The sequence below is a fragment of the Taudactylus pleione genome, unplaced genomic scaffold (assembly GCF_031769625.1).
Source record: "Taudactylus pleione unplaced genomic scaffold, aTauple2 ptg000185l, whole genome shotgun sequence".
Taxonomy (NCBI): Eukaryota; Metazoa; Chordata; class Amphibia; order Anura; family Myobatrachidae; genus Taudactylus; species Taudactylus pleione.
The window spans coordinates 1,162,727-1,178,189 of NW_028284587.1; the positions used below are offsets into that span (position 1 = coordinate 1,162,727).

General features: G+C 44.6%; 1 protein-coding gene across 2 annotated transcripts in view; it reads left to right on the forward strand.

Moving 5' to 3' along the window:
- Nucleotides 1–2,252: 2,252 nt before the first annotated feature.
- The window catches only part of PRDM10 (PR/SET domain 10), a 122,399-nt gene continuing 109,188 nt past the window's right edge, over nt 2,253–15,463 (forward strand). Inside the window, exon 1 of one of the 2 annotated variants that reach the window (XM_088476244.1) lies at nt 2,253–2,542. The gene's annotated coding sequence lies outside the window, so the exon portion shown is untranslated. The remainder of the gene's footprint in view (nt 2,543–15,463) is intronic. The other variant, XM_088476245.1, reaches the window with a different exon arrangement.

Genomic DNA, 15,463 nt, shown 5'->3' on the forward strand with positions numbered 1-15,463 from the left:
GCTGCGAATTTGCACGGAACGCAGTAACGAAAATATGCTAATGCTTTCCAAAGTTCAGCTAGCATAAAGACGCCCACTGCTGCTTTCTCACATCCGTCCAATGTCGCTCTTCTTTGTAAACATCGGTACCATCGATGCACATCGCACAGGTACGCAGCATTTACACAAAGTCTGACCAGCCACAGACACTGCAGCTCTCCTCGCACGCAGTGGGCTCTTAAGCTGCGTATGCAATCGCAGTGGCTAATTTATGCACGCCCATGCAACGGCGTTCAAACGGACAGGCGCGTCTGCGTTTTTCCGACCACTCCCCCGTCGCCCATGGATCGCAATGGTCTTCTCAAGATGCATAGATCGCTGATACTTTTCGAATGCCGACATGGGCTTCAGCTCGCAAGTGCGCAGTGAGACTATCCTCAGCGTTTTGTGCATGCGTAGTTGCGAAAACATCAGTATACAACTCTTGAATCAGGCCAATAATACTCAAAGTACCATCGTGGAAGGCGACTTGAACATGTAACATGTTGTATTTAGGGCAGTTGTGTCATTTTTGTATCCCGATAAATAGTAGAGACTTAACGATAATAGGGAAGACTTAAAATAAGTTGAACATACGAAAAGGGTATTTTATGTGAACTGTATTTTAATAGTAAAGAATATATTTGTCATTCACTTTTGTTTTTAAATGTCTTTCTAATCTTAATTCTGATTGTACGTAGTACAGGATCGTAACATTGGTACGACATAATATAAATTATGCGGCATCGATGTTGGCAGCCGGCATATCGCCACAATGGTAGGATCCCGTGGATTAAGAGGGCACTCTTTCACATATCTACCTTTGTTACCAAAAAGTATATTACTCCCAGTAATAGTTTTCCAGAGACGCCTTGCTGCTGGTGACACGCATCAACCGACTGTTGGGACACTGCTGAGTTTGGTGGTGCCTTATATATATTCACACCAGTGTGTGTGATAGGTGGAAGCCCTGTAACGGAGAGGTCACTAAAGATGGTTAAAAATATTATTTTCTGTATTCTGATGTAGGGATGGCCATTGATGGTTAGCGACCATTGATAGTCTGACATCGATGGTAAATAGTAGGGATGGCCATCGATCATCAATGATTCACAATCATTGATGGTTTTTGGCTGGTGTCAAATACTTTTACCATCGACGGCAGAGAGCCAATGGTTCTCTGCCATCGATGGACAAAAGGGAGCTGATTATTTTTTCTGTCCGGGACAAAGCTTAGCCCCCCCCCCCTCCTGGCTAAGCCCCGCCCATTTTTTTGATTGCCCCGCAGCCCACCGTTCTCCACTGCAGCGGTGTCCAACGAGAGGTGCAAACCATCTATGGTTCACCATAGATGGTTTTCGTGCCATCGATGGTAACCAACAATAGACCCATCAATGGTAAACCCTCCGATGGCCATCCCTAGAAAATAGTTCTGGTTTTAATAGATGTTCACCTCGGCTGCAGATGTTCGATGATTCTACCAATATGGTTTCTTTCCCAGTGGTTTAAAACCAATGATTGTTAGACCGTTGAAGGCCATCCCTATTGTGAATATCAGCTTTCATATCATGGAGTAACTAAAAATCAATCATAAACATTGCATTTCTTTTCCTGAATAACTGGAACACCTGGTTCAACAGAGAATCTGGTTCATATTGAAAAATAGGGACTTTTCCTGTGGTAATCCTTAACACCTGAACCTGTCTCTGGATAATGGGCCGATTCAAAGACTCAATGCCAATGTTTATGCAATTGAGTGATTACTGGTAATCTGCACGTGCACGAGTTGCACTGCGCACGTGTCATATTTCATTTTGTTGTTGTTCACAATGAGGATTTAATCAGCCTGCGACTGCGATCCTGAGCGCAGTAGAAATGGCTCTGGCGTCTCCGGCGACCATTCTGCGTGGTTATAGGGCTACTCAGAAGACTGATGATTGACTCATCTGCCACCGATGCTGCGTCATCGCACGTAGACGCTTGACTTTGCAAAGCCGCCGGCGTGTGTCTCAATACAAATCCTGGCGGCTGCGACATCTACATATATTTGCACAGCCGCTGTATACGGAAACGCAGTCACGATGGCGTTTGTTTCCACCTGAATCAGGCTCCACGTCTCTCTTTAGCCCTCCAGCAGGAGTTCTCCATTAGCTCTTGTTTTCCATCCCTGACTTGAGCTTCTGCTGTGCCCGTCAGCCTCTAGGGGCGCTGCCTCCTCAGTCTGGCTACGGGAAGAAGGGTCGCGCCTTCCGATTGGTCGCCGCACCATGGCCGGCGTAGAGGGGAACCGGCGAATAATGGATGTAAACATCCCTCGAGTCGTCACCCAGACGAATATATCCACGGTCACGGCCCCGGTCCGGTGTCCGTTTAGACCCGCAGACACTGTGATAACCCGACGTATACAGGAGTCGGTGTTACTTCCCACGCATGAGCCTGACCAATCAGCGTGCGCGGTCCGGCGGTTGCTGGGCAGATTATGCTAATGGCGCGCCGCCGCCGTCTCTGCAGCTACCATTCTGAGGTAAGGACGGGTTGGGATTTTCCATGTAAATGACAGAATGTGAGGGCTGGGGGGCCGCGGCCGGGGCCCCGGGGGCTCGCACACACCCCGGGGGAGGTGGTGCGGGGGGTATGACCCGGGGTTGCCACGCCGGGCGGCATTCCGTGGCTCTGGCTTTTCTCGCCGTCCCCGTCCGGCGCTGTGCTGTGGGTCGGAACGGGGGTTGTTGTCGCCTTAGTCCCACCCAAAATGGCGCTGGCGTTGTCTCCCAGGCACCTGGCGGCGGTGTCCGGGACTGGGGGGTCTGTGTGGCGGGGCCTCCTGGCGCCCACTCGCCTGGGCCTCTCTACCCGGGCCGGCCCCGCCGCACAGCGCCCGGTGGTACAGTCCGCCCCCGCCCCCTTAGAGCAGTTGGGACGCCGCATCTTACCCGGGGAGGCCGGGGGTAGGGGGGTTGTTACGGGGACTCCGGGACCGATGACGGGGAGGCCGGGGGCGCTGTGAGGGAGGGTGGGGAGGTAGGTCCGGGACTGTGCTCGGCGCTTATCGCTGTACTGGGCCGACATGAGGGAAGCTGGGCGCCCCCCGTCCTGTCCTGTCACAGTCACCCCCCGCACCCCCCTCTGGATGGGGCCGGCCGCAGCGCCCAGTCCCCCTGTGGTCAGCGTTTGCTACGGGGTGGCCCTTGGTGCTCATGGGGGGACTCGTTATAGCCCAGTAACAGTGCCAGGGCCACCAGCCTCATATATAAAACCAGGGGATACCAGTGCCAATCATGGGTTATCTGTGCTATATCATCAGGGGATACCAATGCCAGTCCTGTATAATACAAGTGCCAGTCCCAAATTATCTGTGCTATAAAACCAGGGGATACCTGTGCTAATCCCAGGTTATTTACCTGTAATATAAGAGCAGGGGATACCAGTACCAATCCCAGGTTATTTACCTGTAAAATAAGAGCAGGGGACACCAGTGTTAATCCCAGGTTATTTACCTGTAATATAAGAGCAGGGGATACCAGTGCTAATCCCAGGTTATTTACCTGTAATATAAGAGCAGGGGATACCAGTGCTAATCCCAGGTTATTTACCTGTAATATAAGAGCAGGGGATACCAGTGCTAATCCCAGGTTATTTACCTGTAATATATGATCAGGGGATACCAGTGCTAATCCCAGGTTATTTACCTGTAATATAAGAGCAGGGGATACCAGTGCCAATCCCAGGTTATTTACCTGTAATATATGACCAGGGGATACCAGTGCCAATCCCAGGTTATTTACCTGTAATATATGATCAGGGGATACCAGTGCTAATCCCAGGTTATTTACCTGTAATATAAAACCTAGGGATACCAGTGCTAATCCCAGGTTATTTACCTGTAATATAAAACCTAGGGATACCAGTGTTAATCCCAGGTTATTTATCTGTAATATAAGACCTAGGGATACCAGTGCTAATCCCAGGTTATTTACCTGTAATATAAGTGCAGGGGACTGCCATTCCCAGGTTATTTACCTGTAATATAAGAGCAGGGGATACCAGTGCCAATCCCAGGTTATTTACCTGTAATATAAGAGCAGGGGATACCAGTGCCAATCCCAGGTTATTTACCTGGAATATAAGAGCAGGGGACACCAGTGGTAATCCCAGGTTATTTACCTGTAATATAAGAGCAGGGGACACCGGTTGCCAATCCCAGGTTATTTACCTGTAATATAAGAGCAGGGGACACCGGTTGCCAATCCCAGGTTATTTACCTGTGCTAATCACAGGTTATTTACCTGTAATATAAGAGCAGGGGATACCAGTGCTAATCCCAGGTTATTTACCTGTAATATAAGAGCAGGGGATACCAGTGCTACTCCCAGGTTATTTACCTGTAATATAAGACCAGGGGATACCAGTGCCAATCCCAGGTTATTTACCTGTAATATAAGAGCAGGGGATACCAGTGCTACTCCCAGGTTATTTACCTGTAATATAAGAGCAGGGGATACCAGTGCCAATCCCAGGTTATTTACCTGTAATATAAGAGCAGGGGATACTAGTACCAATCCCAGGTTATTTACCTGTAATATAAGACCAGGGGATACCAGTGCCAATCCCAGGTTATTTACCTGTAATATAAGAGCAAGGGATACCAGTGCCAATCCCAGGTTATTTACCTGTAATATAAGAGCAGGGGATACCAGTGCTAATCCCAGGTTATTTACCTGTAATATAAGAGCAGGGGCTACCAGTGCTAATCCCAGGTTATTTACCTGTAATATAAGAGCAGGGGATACTAGTGCTAATCCCAGGTTATTTACCTGTAATATGAGAGCAGGGGATACCAGTGCTAATTCCAGGTTATTTACCTGTAATATAAGAGCAGGGGATACCAGTGCCAATCCCAGGTTATTTACCTGTAATATAAGAGCAGGGGATACCAGTGCCAATCCCAGGTTATTTACCTGTAATATAAGAGCAGGGGATACCAGTGCCAATCCCAGGTTATTTACCTGTAATATAAGAGCAGGGGATACCAGTGCCAATCCCAGGTTATTTACCTGTAATATAAGAGCAGGGGACACCAGTGCTAATCCCAGGTTATTTACCTGTAATATAAGAGCAGGGGATACCAGTGCCAATCCCAGGTTATTTACCTGCAATATAAGAGCAGGGGACACCAGTGCTAATCCCAGGTTATTTACCTGTAATATAAGAGCAGGGGATACCAGTGCTAATACCAGGTTATTTACCTGTAATATAAGAGCAGGAGATACCAGTGCCAATCCCAGGTTATTTACCTGTAATATATGATCAGGGGATACCAGTGTTAATCCCAGGTTATTTACCTGTAATATAAGACCTAGGGATACCAGTGCTAATCTCAGGTTATTTACCTGTAATATAAGAGCAGGGGATACCAGTGCTAATCCCAGGTTATTTACCTGTAATATAAGAGCAGGGGAGACCAGTGCTAATCCCAGGTATTTTACCTGTAATATAAGAGCAGGGGACACCGGTTGCCAATCCCAGGTTATTTACCTGTAATATAAGAGCAGGGGACACCGGTTGCCAATCCCAGGTTATTTACCTGTGCTAATCACAGGTTATTTACCTGTAATATAAGAGCAGGGGATACCAGTGCTAATCCCAGGTTATTTACCTGTAATATAAGAGCAGGGGACACCAGTGGTAATCCCAGGTTATTTACCTGTAATATAAGAGCAGGGGACACTGGGTGCCAATCCCAGGTTATTTACCTGTGCTAATCACAGGTTATTTACCTGTAATATAAGAGCAGGGGATACCAGTGCTAATCCCAGGTTATTTACCTGTAATATAAGAGCAGGTGTACACCAGTGCTAATCCCAGGTTTTTTACCTGTAATATAAGAGCAGGGGATACCAGTGCTAATCCCAGGTTATTTACCTGTAATATAAGAGCAGGGGACTGCCAATCCCAGGTTATTTACCTGTAATATAAGAGCAGGGGACACCAGTGCTAATCCCAGGTTATTTACCTGTAATATAAGAGCAGGAGATACCAGTGCTAATCCCAGGTTATTTACCTGTAATATAAGAGCAGGGGATACCAGTGCTAATCCCAGGTTATTTACCTGTAATATAAGAGCAGGGGACATCAGTGCTAATCCCAGGTTATTTACCTGTAATATAAGAGCAGGGGATACCAGTGCCAATCCCAGGTTATTTACCTGCAATATAAGAGCAGGGGACACCAGTGCTAATCCCAGGTTATTTACCTGTAATATAAAACCTAGGGATACCAGTGCTAATCCCAGGTTTTTTACCTGTAATATAAAACCTAGGGATACCAGTGCTAATCCCAGGTTATTTACCTGTAATATAAAACCTAGGGATACCAGTGTTAATCCCAGGTTATTTACCTGTAATATAACACCTAGGGATACAAGTGCTAATCCCAGGTTATTTACCTGTAATATAAGTACAGGGGACTGCCAATCCCAGGTTATTTACCTGTAATATAAGAGCAGGGGATACCAGTGCCAATCCCAGGTTATTTACCTGTAATATAAGAGCAGGGGATACCAGTGCCAATCCCAAATTATTTACCTGGAATATAAGAGCAGGGGACACCAGTGGTAATCCCAGGTTATTTACCTGTAATATAAGAGCAGGGGACACCGGTTGCCAATCCCAGGTTATTTACCTGTAATATAAGAGCAGGGGACACCGGTTGCCAATCCCAGGTTATTTACCTGTGCTAATCACAGGTTATTTACCTGTAATATAAGAGCAGGGGATACCGGTGCCAATCCCAGGTTATTTACCTGTAATATAAGAGCAGGGGATACCAGTGCCAATCCCAGGTTATTTACCTGTAATATAAGAGCAGGGGATACCAGTGCTACTCCCAGGTTATTTACCTGTAATATAAGACCAGGGGATACCAGTGCCAATCCCTGGTTATTTACCTGTAATATAAGAGCAGGGGATACCAGTGCTACTCCCAGGTTATTTACCTGTAATATAAGAGCAGGGGATACCAGTGCCAATCCCAGGTTATTTACCTGTAATATAAGAGCAGGGGATACTAGTGCCAATCCCAGGTCATTTACCTGTAATATAAGACCAGGGGATACTAGTGCCAATCCCAGGTTATTTACCTGTAATATAAGAGCAAGGGATACCAGTGCCAATCCCAGGTTATTTACCTGTAATATAAGAGCAGGGGATACCAGTGCTAATCCCAGGTTATTTACCTGTAATATAAGAGCAGGGGCTACCAGTGCTAATCCCAGGTTATTTACCTGTAATATAAGAGCAGGGGATACTAGTGCTAATCCCAGATTATTTACCTGTAATATAAGAGCAGGTGATACCAGTGCTAATCCCAGGTTATTTACCTGTAATATAAGAGCAGGGGATACCAGTGCTAATCCCAGGTTATTTACCTGTAATATAAGAGCAGGGGACTGCCAATCCCAGGTTATTTACCTGTAATATAAGAGCAGGGGATACCAGTGGTAATCACAGGTTATTTACCTGTAATATAAGAGCAGGGGATACCAGTGCCAATCCCAGGTTATTTACCTGCAATATAAGAGCAGGGGACACCAGTGCCAATCCCTGGTTATTTACCTGCAATATAAGAGCAGGGGACACCAGTGCTAATCCCAGGTTATTTACCTGTAATATAAGAGCAGGGGATACCAGTGCTAATCCCAGGTTATTTACCTGTAATATAAGAGCAGGAGATACCAGTGCCAATCCCAGGTTATTTACCTGTAATATATGATCAGGGGATACCAGTGTTAATTCCAGGTTATTTAACTGTAATATAAGACCTAGGGATACCAGTGCTAATCCCAGGTTATTTACCTGTAATATAAGAGCAGGGGATACCAGTGCTAATCCCAGGTTATTTACCTGTAATATAAGAGCAGGGACACAAGTGCTAATCCCAGGTTATTTACCTGTAATATAAGAGCAGGGGACACCAGTGCTAATCCCAGGTTATTTACCTGTAATATAAGAGCAGGAGATACCAGTGCTAATCCCAGGTTATTTACCTGTAATATAAGAGCAGGGGATACCAGTGCTAATCCCAGGTTATTTACCTGTAATATAAGAGCAGGGGATACCAGTGCTACTCCCAGGTTATTTACCTGTAATATAAGAGCAGGGGACACCAGTGCTAATCCCAGGTTATTTACCTGTAATATAAGAGCAGGGGATACCAGTGCCAATCCCAGGTTATTTACCTGCAATATAAGAGCAGGGGACACCAGTGCTAATCCCAGGTTATTTAACTGTAATATAAAACCTAGGGATACCAGTGCTAATCCCAGGTTATTTACCTGTAATATAAAACCTAGGGATACCAGTGTTAATCCCAGGTTATTTACCTGTAATATAAGACCTAGGGATACCAGTGCTAATCCCAGGTTATGTACCTGTAATATAAGTGCAGGGGACTGCCAATCCCAGGTTATTTACCTGTAATATAAGAGCAGGGGATACCAGTGCCAATCCCAGGTTATTTACCTGTAATATAAGAGCAGGGGATACCAGTGCCAATCCGAAGTTATTTACCTGGAATATAAGAGCAGGGGACACCAGTGGTAATCCCAGGTTATTTACCTATAATATAAGAGCAGGGGACACCGGTTGCCAATCCCAGGTTATTTACCTGTAATATAAGAGCAGGGGACACCGGTTGCCAATCCCAGGTTATTTACCTGTGCTAATCACAGGTTATTTACCTGTAATATAAGAGCAGGGGATACCAGTGCCAATCCCAGGTTATTTACCTGTAATATAAGAGCAGGGGATACCAGTGCCAATCCCAGGGTATTTACCTGTAATATAAGAGCAGGGGATACCAGTGCTACTCCCAGGCTATTTACCTGTAATATAAGACCAGGGGATACCAGTGCCAATCCCTGGTTATTTACCTGTAATATAAGAGCAGGGGATACCAGTGCTACTCCCAGGTTATTTACCTGTAATATAAGAGCAGGGGATACCAGTGCCAATCCCAGGTTATTTACCTGTAATATAAGAGCAGGGGATACTAGTGCCAATCCCAGGTCATTTACCTGTAATATAAGACCAGGGGATACCAGTGCCAATCCCAGGTTATTTACCTGTAATATAAGAGCAAGGGATACCAGTGCCAATCCCAGGTTATTTACCTGTAATATAAGAGCAGGGGATACCAGTGCTAATCCCAGGTTATTTATCTGTAATATAAGAGCAGGGGCTACCAGTGCTAATCCCAGGTTATTTACCTGTAATATAAGAGCAGGGGATACTAGTGCTAATCCCAGATTATTTACCTGTAATATAAGAGCAGGGGATACCAGTGCTAATTCCAGGTTATTTACCTGTAATATAAGAGCAGGGGATACCAGTGCCAATCCCAGGTTATTTACCTGTAATATAAGAGCAGGGGATACCAGTGCCAATCCCAGGTTATTTACCTGTAATATAAGAGCAGGGGATACCAGTGCCAATCCCAGGTTATTTACCTGTAATATAAGAGCAGGGGATACCAGTGCCAATCCCAGGTTATTTACCTCTAATATAAGAGCAGGGGATACCAGTGCCAATCCCAGGTTATTTACCTGTAATATAAGAGCAGGGGATACCAGTGCCAATCCCAGGTTATTTACCTGTAGTATAAGAGCAGGGGACACCAGTGCTAATCCCAGGTTATTTACCTGTAATATAAGAGCAGGGGATACCAGTGCCAATCCCAGGTTATTTACCTGCAATATAAGAGCAGGGGACACCAGTGCTAATCCCAGGTTATTTACCTGTAATATAAGAGCAGGGGATACCAGTGCTAATCCCAGGTTATTTACCTGTAATATAAGAGCAAGAGATACCAGTGCCAATCCCAGGTTATTTACCTGTAATATATGATCAGGGGATACCAGTTTTAATCCCAGGTTATTTACCTGTAATATAAGAGCAGGGGATACCAGTGCTAATCCCAGGTTATTTACCTGTAATATTAGAGCAGGGGACACTAGTGCTAATCCCAGGTATTTTACCTGTAATATAAGAGCAGGGGACACCGGTTGCCAATCCCAGGTTATTTACCTGTAATATAAGAGCAGGGGACACCGGTTGCCAATCCCAGGTTATTTACCTGTAATATAAGAGCAGGGGATACCAGTGCTAATCCCAGGTTATTTACCTGTAATATAAGAGCAGGGGACACCAGTGGTAATCCCAGGTTATTTACCTGTAATATAAGAGCAGGGGACACCGGTTGCCAATCCCAGGTTATTTACCTGTAATATAAGAGCAGGGGACACCGGGTGCCAATCCCAGGTTATTTACCTGTGCTAATCACAGGTTATTTACCTGTAATATAAGAGCAGGGGATACCAGTGCTAATCCCAGGTTATTTACCTGTAATATAAGAGCAGGGGACTGCCAATCCCAGGTTATTTACCTGTAATATAAGAGCAGGGGACACCAGTGGTAATCCCAGGTTATTTACCTGTAATATAAGAGCAGGGGACACAAGTACTAATCCCAGGTTATTTACCTGTAATATAAGAGCAGGAGATACCAGTGCTAATCCCAGGTTATTTACCTGTAATATAAGAGCAGGGGATACCAGTGCTAATCCCAGGTTATTTACCTGTAATATAAGAACAGGGGACATCAGTGCTAATCCCAGGTTATTTACCTGTAATATAAGAGCAGGGGATACCAGTGCCAATCCCAGGTTATTTAAATGCAATATAAGAGCAGGGGACACCAGTGCTAATCCCAGGTTATTTACCTGTAATATTAAACCTAGGGATACCAGTGCTAATCCCAGGTTATTTACCTGTAATATAAAACCTAGGGATACCAGTGCTAATCCCAGGTTATTTACCTGTAATATTAAACCTAGGGATACCAGTGCTAATCCCAGGTTATTTACCTGTAATATAAAACCTAGGGATACCAGTGCTAATCCCAGGTTATTTACCTGTAATATAAGACCTAGGGATACCAGTGCTAATCCCAGGTTATTTACCTGTAATATAAGTGCAGGGGACTGCCAATCCCAGGTTATTTACCTGTAATATAAGAGCAGGGGATACCAGTGCCAATCCCAGGTTATTTACCTGTAATATAAGAGCAGGGGATACCAGTGCCAATCCCAGGTTATTTACCTGGAATATAAGAGCAGGGGACACCAGTGGTAATCCCAGGTTATTTACCTGTAATATAAGAGCAGGGGACACCGGTTGCCAATCCCAGGTTATTTACCTGTAATATAAGAGCAGGGGACACCGGTTGCCAATCCCAGGTTATTTACCTGTGCTAATCACAGGTTATTTACCTGTAATATAAGAGCAGGGGATACCAGTGCTAATCCCAGGTTATTTACCTGTAATATAAGAGCAGGGGATACCAGTGCCAATCCCACGTTATTTACCTATAATATAAGAGCAGGGGATACCAGTGCCAATCCCAGGTTATTTACCTGTAATATAAGAGCAGGGGATACTAGTGCCAATCCCAGGTTATTTACCTGTAATATAAGACCAGGGGATACCAGTGCCAATCCCAGGTTATTTACCTGTTATATAAGAGCAAGGGATACCAGTGCCAATCCCAGGTTATTTACCTGTAATATAAGAGCAGGGGATACCAGTGCTAATCCCAGGTTATTTACCTGTAATATAAGAGCAGGGGATACCAGTGCCAATCCCAGGTTATTTACCTGTAATATAAGAGCAGGGGATACCAATGCCAATCCCAGGTTATTTACCTGTAATATAAGAGCAGGGGATACCAGTGCCAATCCCAGGTTATTTACCTGTAATATAAGAGCAGGGGATACCAGTGCCAATCCCAGGTTATTTACCTGTAATATAAGAGCAGGGGACACCAGTGCTAATCCCAGGTTATTTACCTGTAATATAAGAGCAGGGGATACCAGTGCCAATCCCAGGTTATTTACCTGCAATATAAGAGCAGGGGACACCAGTGCCAATCCCAGGTTATTTACCTGCAATATAAGAGCAGGGGACACCAGTGCTAATCCCAGGTTATTTACCTGTAATATAAGAGCAGGGGATACCAGTGCTAATCCCAGGTTATTTACCTGTAATATAAGAGCAGGAGATACCAGTGCCAATCCCAGGTTATTTACCTGTAATATATGATCAGGGGATACCAGTGTTAATTCCAGGTTATTTAACTGTAATATAAGACCTAGGGATACCAGTGCTAATCCCAGGTTATTTACCTGTAATATAAGAGCAGGGGATACCAGTGCTAATCCCAGGTTATTTACCTGTAATATAAGAGCAGGGGATACCAGTGCTACTCCCAGGTTATTTACCTGTAATATAAGACCAGGGAATACCAGTGCCAATCCCAGGTTATTTACCTGTAATATAAGAGCAGGGGATACCAGTGCTACTCCCAGGTTATTTACCTGTAATATAAGAGCAGGGGATACCAGTGCCAATCCCAGGTTATTTACCTGTAATATAAGAGCAGGGGATACTAGTGCCAATCCCAGGTTATTTACCTGTAATATAAGACCAGGGGATACCAGTGCCAATCCCAGGTTATTTACCTGTAATATAAGAGCAAGGGATACCAGTGCCAATCTCAGGTTATTTACCTGTACTATAAGAGCAGGGGATACCAGTGCTAATTCCAGTTTATTTCCCTGTAATATAAGAGCAGGGGATACCAGTGCCAATCCCAGGTTATTTACCTGTAATATAAGAGCAGGGGATACCAGTGCCAATCACAGGTTATTTACCTGTAATATAAGAGCAGGGGATACCAGTGCCAATCCCAGGTTATTTACCTGTAATATAAGAGCAGGGGACACCAGTGCCAATCCCAGGTTATTTACCTGTAATATAAGAGCAGGGGACACCAGTGCTAATCCCAGGTTATTTACCTGTAATATAAGACCAGGGGATACCAGTGCCAATCCTAGGTTATTTACCTGCAATATAAGAGCAGGGGACACCAGTGCCAATCCCAGGTTATTTACCTGTAATATAAGAGCAGGAGATACCAGTGCCAATCCCAGGTTATTTACCTGTAATATTTGATCAGGGGATACCAGTGTTAATTCCAGGTTATTTAACTGTAATATAAGACCTAGGGATACCAGTGCTAATCCCAGGTTATTTACCTGTAATATAAGAGCGGGGGATACCAGTGCTAATCCCAGGTTATTTACCTGTAATATAAGAGCAGGGGACACCAGTGGTAATCCCAGGTTATTTACCTGTAATATAAGAGCAGGGGACACCGGTTGCCAATCCCAGGTTATTTACCTGTAATATAAGAGCAGGGGACACCGGGTGCCAATCCCAGGTTATTTACCTGTGCTAATCACAGGTTATTTACCTGTAATATAAGAGCAGGGGACACCAGTGCTAATCCCAGGTTATTTACCTGTAATATAAGAGCAGGGGACACCAGTGCTAATCCCAGGTTATTTACCTGTAATATAAGAGCAGGGGACTGCCAATCCCAGGTTATTTACCTGTAATATAAGAGCAGGGGACACCAGTGGTAATCCCTGGTTATTTACCTGTAATATAAGAGCAGGGGACACAAGTGCTAATCCCAGGTTATTTACCTGTAATATAAGAGCAGGGGACACCAGTGCTAATCCCAGGTTAATTACCTGTAATATAAGAGCAGGAGATACCAGTGCTAATCCCTGGTTATTTACCTGTAATATAAGAGCAGGGGATACCAGTGCCAATCCCAGGTTATTTACCTGTAATATAAGAGCAGGGGACACCAGTGCTAATCCCAGGTTATTTACCTGTAATATAAGAGCAGGGGATACCAGTGCCAATCCCAGGTTATTTACCTGCAATATAAGAGCAGGGGACACCAGTGCTAATCCCAGGTTATTTACCTGTAATAAAAGAGCAGGGGATACCAGTGCTAATCCCAGGTTATTTACCTGTAATATAAGAGCAGGAGATACCAGTGCCAATCCCAGGTTATTTACCTGTAATATATGATCAGGGGATACCAGTGTTAATCCCTGGTTATTTACCTGTAATATAAGACCTAGGGATACCAGTGCTAATCCCATGTTATTTACCTGTAATATAAGAGCAGGGGATACCAGTGCTAATCCCAGGTTATTTACCTGTAATATAAGAGCAGGGGACACCAGTGGTAATCCCAGGTTATTTACCTGTAATATAAGAGCAGGGGACACTGGTTGCCAATCCCAGGTTATTTACCTGTAATATAAGAGCAGGGGACACCGGGTGCCAATCCCAGGTTATTTACCTGTGCTAATCACAGGTTATTTACCTGTAATATAAGAGCAGGGGATACCAGTGCTAATCCCAGGTTATTTACCTGTAATATAAGAGCAGGGGACACCAGTGCTAATCCCAGGTTTTTTACCTGTAATATAAGAGCAGGGGATACCAGTGCCAATCCCAGGTTATTTACCTGTAATATAAGAGCAGGGGATACCAGTGCTACTCCCAGGTTATTTACCTGTAATATAAGAGCAGGGGATACCAGTGCCAATCCCAGGTTATTTACCTGCAAAATAAGAGCAGGGGACACCAGTGCTAATCCCAGGTTATTTACCTGTAATATAAGAGCAGGGGATACCAGTGCTAATCCCAGGTTATTTACCTGTAATATAAGAGCAGGAGATACCAGTGCCAATCCCAGGTTATTTACCTGTAATATATGATCAGGGGATACCAGTGTTAATTCCAGGTTATTTAACTGTAATATAAGACCTAGGGATACCAGTGCTAATCCCAGGTTATTTACCTGTAATATAAGAGCAGGGGATACCAGTGCTAATCCCAGGTTATTTACCTGTAATATAAGAGCAGGGGACACCAGTGGTAATCCCAGGTTATTTACCTGTAATATAAGAGCAGGGGACACCGGTTGCCAATCCCAGGTTATTTACCTGTAATATAAGAGCAGGGGACACCGGGTGCCAATCCCAGGTTATTTACCTGTGCTAATCACAGGTTATTTACCTGTAATATAAGAGCAGGGGACACCAGTGCTAATCCCAGGTTTTTTACCTGTAATATAAGAGCAGGGGACACCAGTGCTAATCCCAGGTTTTTTACCTGTAATATAAGAGCAGGGGATACCAGTGCTAATCCCAGGTTATTTACCTGTAATATAAGAGCAGGGGACTGCCAATCCCAGGTTATTTACCTGTAATATAAGAGCAGGGGACACCAGTGGTAATCCCTGGTTATTTACCTGTAATATAAGAGCAGGGGACATAAGTGCTAATCCCAGGTTATTTACCTGTAATATAAGAGCAGGGGACACCAGTGCTAATCCCAGGTTATTTACCTGTAATATAAGAGCAGGGGATACCAGTGCTACTCCCAGGTTATTTACCTGTAATATAAGAGCAGGGGATACCAGTGCCAATCCCAGGTTATTTACCTGTAATATAAGAGCAGGGG